The sequence below is a fragment of the Tupaia chinensis genome, unplaced genomic scaffold (assembly GCF_000334495.1).
Source record: "Tupaia chinensis unplaced genomic scaffold, TupChi_1.0 Scaffold000534_1, whole genome shotgun sequence".
Classification (NCBI taxonomy): Eukaryota; Metazoa; Chordata; class Mammalia; order Scandentia; family Tupaiidae; genus Tupaia; species Tupaia belangeri.
Genome location: NW_006160047.1, coordinates 1041607 through 1049105, shown reverse-complemented (window position 1 = coordinate 1049105; position 7499 = coordinate 1041607). Strand labels below are relative to the sequence as shown.

The 7499-nt window shown below is 39.6% G+C and overlaps 1 protein-coding gene across 9 annotated transcripts in view; it reads right to left on the bottom strand.

Annotated features, from left to right (window-relative positions):
• ADGRL2 (adhesion G protein-coupled receptor L2) overlaps positions 1–7499 on the bottom strand; it is a 251158-nt gene that overhangs the window by 201938 nt on the left and 41721 nt on the right. For 2 of the 9 annotated variants that reach the window (XM_027775243.1, XM_027775242.1), the window contains exon 1: positions 7423–7443. The exons of 1 other annotated variant lie outside the window; for it this stretch is intronic. The gene's annotated coding sequence lies outside the window, so the exon portion shown is untranslated. Of the gene's footprint in view, positions 1–7422; positions 7474–7499 lie in introns of those variants that run through there. 6 more of the 9 variants (XM_027775245.1, XM_027775246.1, XM_027775247.1 and 3 more) reach the window with 6 other exon arrangements.

Genomic DNA, 7499 nt, shown 5'->3' with positions numbered 1-7499 from the left:
TCCCTACACTAAGATGGCTGAATTCCTACGAGGATGGCTAAAGATTTCCATCCTTATTCATTCAGAAAATGACACAGGGTTATGCCTCTTTGTGATTTAACAAATTGCATGCATTTGAATTGATGCTAAGTCTAATGTTAACCATCTTTCCAACTTTTCCCACCTCTTAGAGCCAAAATCTAATAGCTCAATTTTATCCACATTTTCTACTAACATTTAAAAAATAAAAACATGTTTGAAGTTACTTAATGATCTTAAAATAGAATTAAGACTTAATAATATATTTCAGGAAGTTAGCTTCTGCTTAACCTGCCTGCTAATTCAACCTTTTATTTATGTCTTTATTTAAATATCGAATCTATCCTTAAAAAGTCTTGCAACGATTTTTTTTTTAAGTTTTAAAAAGGCTTCTTTTAAAGCAACTAATTTCAATACTGAAATTCAGAGATTAAGGTGTAATCCCTGCATGTGAATTTTAATGTTGATAATGTACTCCTCACAGATTGGAAAAATCAATGACAAGACCAACAGGGGCCCGTTTTGCTCAGCATACGTTTTCTTGTCAGGTCGTGATTAATGCTGTGCTCTGTAGAGGGAGACATTACATCCGGGCTAAAACAGACCTAAATTTTACCCTCAGGCAGAAATCTGATTTAAACATCTCTATTTAAAGTGACATTTGTCCTCCCTTTTCAACTGGTTTCCCCAGAAATTCCTGGAAGTTGACTTCATGACCTAAAAACAGCCTGGTGGCTTTGAGCAGCGGTTCTGTCTGTTCTAGCACTTCAGTAAATCTGGGTGCCAGAATGAATCAAGGTAGCAATAAAACAGGTGCCCAGCTCTCTGCTGGAAGAAGCCCATGTTACTTTCTTGCTACAAGAATTTAAGATGTAGAATTTGATAAAATTCTAGGCTCAGCAATAAAAAAATTTCTAAAATGTTTCAATCTATTGATATAACCTGTCATAGTAATCCTTTCTGATGGGCTAGGCTTATTTTACTGATACTTCACTATACTAACCTGAGATAGCCATTGACGGCAGATTCTGGAAATCGAGAAGACCTACTACTAGCAAAAGCAAACCTCTAAAACAAATGAACATGTGTATGTAGAAATAGTTTCTTACAAGTCATACAATAGCTTCCAAAAAACAAAACTGAAAGGCTGAAAGTCACCTAGGAAACAAATGTATGCATATTAAAAGAGGCGCCAATATCCTTACACTGTAAAACATGGTGACTTTTGATATTATTAAGCAATTTAGACACTGCTGGCAAGTTCCTCCTAACTAAGGTAATCTAATTTCTGTTGCTTTTCAACCTAAATTGATTTTTTTTTTCTTTTAGCCGTTCTGGTAATTGAACAAATTTATACAACTGTGATGGGATTTTACTTACCACCACACAATGCATAAAATCCTCTATGAAGACAAACTATATTACTTCATAAAACTACATTTTGGTTGTAATTAAACAAATTGTATTTAAACTTGCTCCGTGCTTCTGAAGCAATCAATAGCATTTTGCTATCAGCTACACTTTACTTGCAGGTGTTACGTGCTGTTCCTTCATTCCATCCATTTTTTTTCCCTTTAGATAAAATTTGTTGGCCAAATATGAGGGGTTTTAGGGGGAAAATAAGCTTTCTAAAAATTGAGTAAAAAATATACTAAAAAGTAACATATTAAATTTAACATATCTACATTTAGTCCATCAAGTAAATGATCTAAAAATTTTTTCTTTAAAATTACTTTTGGTTGATCAGGACCTTTTCTTATGGCAGAATATTATCTTAAAAAAAACTATTTGCATGAAAATAACATAAATTTCCTTAATTTATAACATATATTTATCAAAATCTACAATATAAAATCAAAATACCAAAGTGACATCATGAATAAAATTTAGGAATCACACATCCTGGTTATTTCTGGTTATTCCTTTAAAAATTATCACACTAGATCAAGAAAGATGTCATTATTTTAGGATTCTAATTCTCTAATTCCAATAATTAATTATTCTTTGCCATGCTAAGTCATTTCCCTATGCTTTTTCTTAAAATATTAATAAAATAATAATCATTACTTGACCTATGTTTGAGAGCATCTTCAGTAACAAAGATTTTTAAGAGAATATGCTCAATGTCCAATTTCTTTTTCTAAAAACATTGTCTAATTATAGTAATGTGAGTAATTAAACACTTAAATCTTAACTTCCAAATAAGAATTATTTTAAGAGATGAATATTTGGGTGGGGCTATAGAATAATGTGTTATGTGAGACAAAAGTTAACTATTATCTTAACCAATTTTGAAATACAAATATTTTAGTCTTTCTTAAAAACAGTTCCAAAACAATTATCTACTTAGGTAATATAAGCATGTATTTAAATCACTGAAACTAATAAGACGAACAGCTTAACAAGCTTTTAAGTCCTTTTCAGGTCTAATAACAATGCTTCTATTTTTAGTGTTTCATAGAAATCATGAATTTAAGAAGTTTTTAGGTAGGCATTTTTACATAAATCTTTCTTTATAATTATGTATTTTATTTCTGCAAAATATTACCTTAAAAATAATTGAACTTTTTTTTTTTAACATGAATCTTTTCTGCAGAAAAGCAGACAAAAAGAGATCCAATGTGTACTTTCCCTTCAAGATTCAAAATCAGATACAGTGGAACATCAAAAGGAGTTAAGGGCTACAATCTTTGAAGAAACTTTCTGTAAAAAATAGCACTTTAGATGATGTTTAACTCTTTCATTTCCAAAGCTATAATCTCATTCCTAAACTAAGTACACATTTAATCTGTGTTCTTAAATATCAGCAATTGGGCCAATGGTATGGATTCCTGTTCAATGAAAACAGATTTCTCTTAGGTAGGTTCCACCATGGTCAGCTCAAACCCTGGAATATCTGCAATGCTCTCTTCATCCCATACTACACCTGTCAATAAGGTAAGTGTTCTTTGAATACTTAATTCACAAAGGCCAAATAAGCATTTTGATAGAAAATAAAGCAGCAACGTTTTATTACTGCGGTTAGCAGATTTGTACAGTTACCTCTTGACCTTCACAACATCTCAATCTCAGTCCGCATACACACACATTACTTAAGACACTGAAATACTATTATAAATATTTTAATGAAACACAGAAAGCTTTGATAATGATCAAAGAAAGATCTAACCCTAAGTAAACTTTGGTTTTAAGGTTCTGTTCTTGCTCATTCTAAGAAAGGAAACACCCAGAAGCTTGGTGTTAACGTTTCTGTTGATTGTGAAAATTGCAGCAATAAAAACTCCAACCGCTTGTCTTAAATCTGCATGTGAAATCTGTGTATTTATATTAGCTTTTATAACATTTGGAAGTTCTGTTGTCTTCTTTGATGTAAGTCCACTAATAAGCAGAGAGTCAAAAGCCTGGAAAATATTATATTTATTGGAAATTCTCAAGTCAAAACTTGAAGTAATTGGTTTGTTCTACCCCACATGATTCAATATTCTGATTTCTACAAGTACCTGCTCCCAGAACTATCTGCATTTCTCAATTTGTTTTCTATTGCCAACACAGAGTAACCCAGTGATTGAAAATGGTAGCTGAAATGCTTCAACAACACATTAATTTTTTTCTAAGTAGTCCAATTTTGTCAACTAAATGTTGAAAAATCTTTTCACTGCATTTCACACCTTTAAAGATTTGCTGAATTCAAGATCGCCACCATATAAAATGAAGCGCGATATTTTCAAGACAAGTTTTAGGTTATCACTAATAGTTGAAAGGATAATGTATTTTCTTTATAACAGTCTACATTCAAAGCAGACTAGTTAACAGCAACTTAAGTGCAATAATAGCAATTACATCAATGTGGGCTTTTTTTTTTAACCACTGAAGTACTAATTCTTAGACAAGTGAAGGAATCAAATAAATAAATGATCATAAGATGATTGCAGGGTAATGATATACAATTTGAATGACACTAAAAAACCTCAATCTTAATCTGGAAAAAAAAATCACCCTTTTAAACCAAAGACTAAAAATGTCTGGCAATTAATGATGATTCCCCCTCCCCAAAATTGTTATGTTATAATTCACTTTTACTATTAAACTAAAAGTAAGGAGTCTGAATATTAGTAAATAAACCCTCCTCCTATGAAGGGATATAAATTCACATTCAAAAGCAACCAACCATCAAAGGTAAAACCAAAAAAAAAAAGAAGAAAAATGAGCCTACAAATCTCCAAACCCTTCAATGAATGTCATTTTCTCCTTAAAACTTGGTTTTGTATGATTTTAAGTTAAATAAATAAAACTAATTCACCCCCAGAAGTTGAAGGTAAGTTTTTCTCCCTTGACTCATTTGCTTCATAAACTGACCCATGACCCAAGAACTTGGTCTTGTTTCTTCCTTCAGATTTTGTGTTGTTAAAAGAAATTCAAAGAATATCTCTCTCTACAAAGATAAAAAAGCAAGAGCAAATAAACTATCAATATTTTTGAAAAGTCAACTTTAACCTCAATAGTAGTTTACTGTGTCTGACAAAATACAATAATTTTAAAACAAAATAATCAATATTTAAACAGAATTGCTCATATTTAAGTAAAATTCTTAACAATGTGGGTCTTTATCACTGAGAAACATTTCCCAAGCTTACAACTGCAATATTGGTTGGGCTACAAAGTTCATTTTGAGTTTTTAATTTTTGCACATCCTCCCCTGCCTTTTTTCCCCTACTAATGTTGCAAGTATATAAAGTTTCCTGCACATGGAAATGAGTGTTCTTTCATCACAACATTTTTATTGTTTTATGGACTAATTATAAGCCTTTCTTGTTTTACTAATACAACAAAGTGGAGGCCCTGGAAAAGCATTAAGTTAGAAGGAAAAGGCTTTCTCACTCTCTCTACTACTAAAGGAACCCCAAAAGACAGGCAACAGTGACTATCATGAAATAAAAGGTCACCCTTTTTCTAGGAACAAACCATTTATCAATAGAAAATAATCGTCTTGCCATTTGCAAGGGCTCCACAGCAACAGACAATGTTTTTGGCTCACATAATTACAAAACAGTAAAAGTTCAGAAACACAGCCTGAATCCACCTCCCTATTTTTACCCTTTACAATTCTCATTGCCCTTTGGGCCTCGCTTGGAAGCAAATGGAAGACAGGCTGAAGTTTTCTCAATTGAGCTGAAGCTAAGAAACCTTTGATATGCTAATAGTCCCCTTCAAACGGTAAGAATTCACACTTGCATTAATTCAAACAATTTGTGCAGAATGATGTGAAATGGCACCTCTTTTAGAGACAAGCAACAAAAGGAGAGAATCGGAATGTCTGTAGAAACTAAACAACAGAACATTTGTTCTGTAGTATTCTTTCTATCACGCATAAATTTATTGGAGGGTGGTGGGAGGGACAACAAAAAGTCCCATAACACACCTGAACAGTACATTTTCTAACCAGGGTTTCCCAAGCATTACAGACACTAAATTTAAAGTTACAAAGTTACCTTTACTCAAAGTCCAAACAGTTCCAACAACCTGGCATGATGCCATAGACACTACAAAAACTAATCTGTTTTTCCTCTAAGGACGCATATTGCCTTTGGTACCTATCTTTTAAGGTCTGCCCAAGATCAAATCTGAGTTAATAAGAGACACCCCCAAACAGGTAATTATTTACCAAACGGATGTGACTTTCTTTCTTCATTGCGCAACTAGAGGTGAGCCGCGCGCACCCTCGGTGGGGCTCGTTCCAGACACAAATAGTGCCAGGGAAATGAATGGACCAACTACGTCCGTTAAACCTATGCGTCTGGAAAGAGGAAAAGAGAAGTACACAAACTGTAAAGAATGCAGAAGAAAATCAAAGAATTGGGGGCGGGGTGGGGAGGAGGGAGCCTCAGAACCTGGCCTTTGTAACAGGAACCATATGGTTGGTGGCTGCGGCTCAGACGCTCCCAGGCTGCTTGGAGAAGCTGCTAAGTAAGCAGCCTGACACCTTTCAAGAAACAGTAGGAAAACATTTCTTCGGTCTGAATCTGAGACAACACCGTGCCATCAAGACGACGCACGGAACGAAGGGGTCGGAGACGGGAGTAAAAGATGAAGGAGCACAAGTCCCTAGAAGCTCGAGAAAGCTAAGACTGATACCGCAGAACGTGTCCCTTTAACTGTGCTTTGAGAGGACAGAGTGAACAGAGAATTTCTTTACAAAAACAGCATGCACTCAGCGACACTCTGGCACTAAGGAAAGCTTCCAAGCGATTTCCCCTAACCCAGCGTCCGTAGTTGGGCGAAAGGAACAAACTTTGCTGGTCCCACGCGAAGAAGTCTGGCGAGCGTGCCTCCACACTGCAGCTGCGCTTCAGCCGTCCGGCTGGCCCTCGCCTCTTCGCCTGAGGGTCGCCCCAGCCAATCAAACAGCCACAGTCGGTTAGCCTGGGGGTCTCCCCTTTCCTCGCGCTCCTCCCACGCCCTCTGCTCGCGCCCGCTGCCTATCAGGCACCCCCTCGTCCCACAAACCAGGTTCCCTTAGGCGATCTGTCCCACTGCCGCCCCAGGAGCCCACACCCGGTCACTCCTCCCGCAGGCCCAACACGGCCCGCTGCTGCCCTCTCACTGCGGGTCGGGGAGACACCCTCCCCTAAGGCCCGCCGGGTCCCGGCTCCGCCGCCTTCCCGCCCCGCGCGGCAGCCCCGGCACCGGCAGCCCGCCGCCCCTAATCGTTGCCAGCCCCAGAGCCGGCCGGGCCACATCTGGCTGCGCTTTGCTGTCATCCTCGCCTCTCCACGCCACCTAACCATCGACAAGCAGAAATAACAACCCGCAACAACTCACCCGAGCCCTCCCCCGCCGTCCACTTGCCCTGAACTCGCTCCTGGCGCTCTGCCTTCCGCTCCACTCGCAGCCGGGACCCGTCTGCAGGCCGGGATGAGCTGGCGGTGGGGGCAAAACGCTCCCCGCCAGGCACAGAAGCCCCGCCAAGGGCGCGTCTCACTCTTCCTCCCCAGCCCGCCTGGGAAAGGACGAGCGGCACCTTCCGACCCCAGGAAATCAAAAAATGCATGGTTTTGGCAGCCCGATTCCGCACCACCACCACTACACCCCGCAGCCCCCCGCCGTCCCCAGCTACGAGACTGATGCTCGGGAACGTTAATACAGCTCCACGAGAGGACAGGCAGGCTGGACCAGCCTGAGAGTTCGGCGTATCGATTTCTGCGGAGAGGCAGTGGGGGGAAGGGGGGAGGGGAGCAGTCCGGGCGAGTGCGGGTCTCCCCCTGGCCCGGCCGAACATAACAGCCGAGCCCCAACTAACCCGCGGCTCCCTCCACCTCCTGCATCCACCCGCGGGCAGGAGGCGCAAAGCAAACAGGTCTCCAAAGCCGGGCACAGAGGCACATTGTTCGCTCCTGCGGCTCTTACCTCGGTCTGCGTGCGCGCCCCGGGGGAGGGCCGTCTGGCGCGGGGGCCGCGCGGGGAGAAGCGCAGAGGGCAGCGGC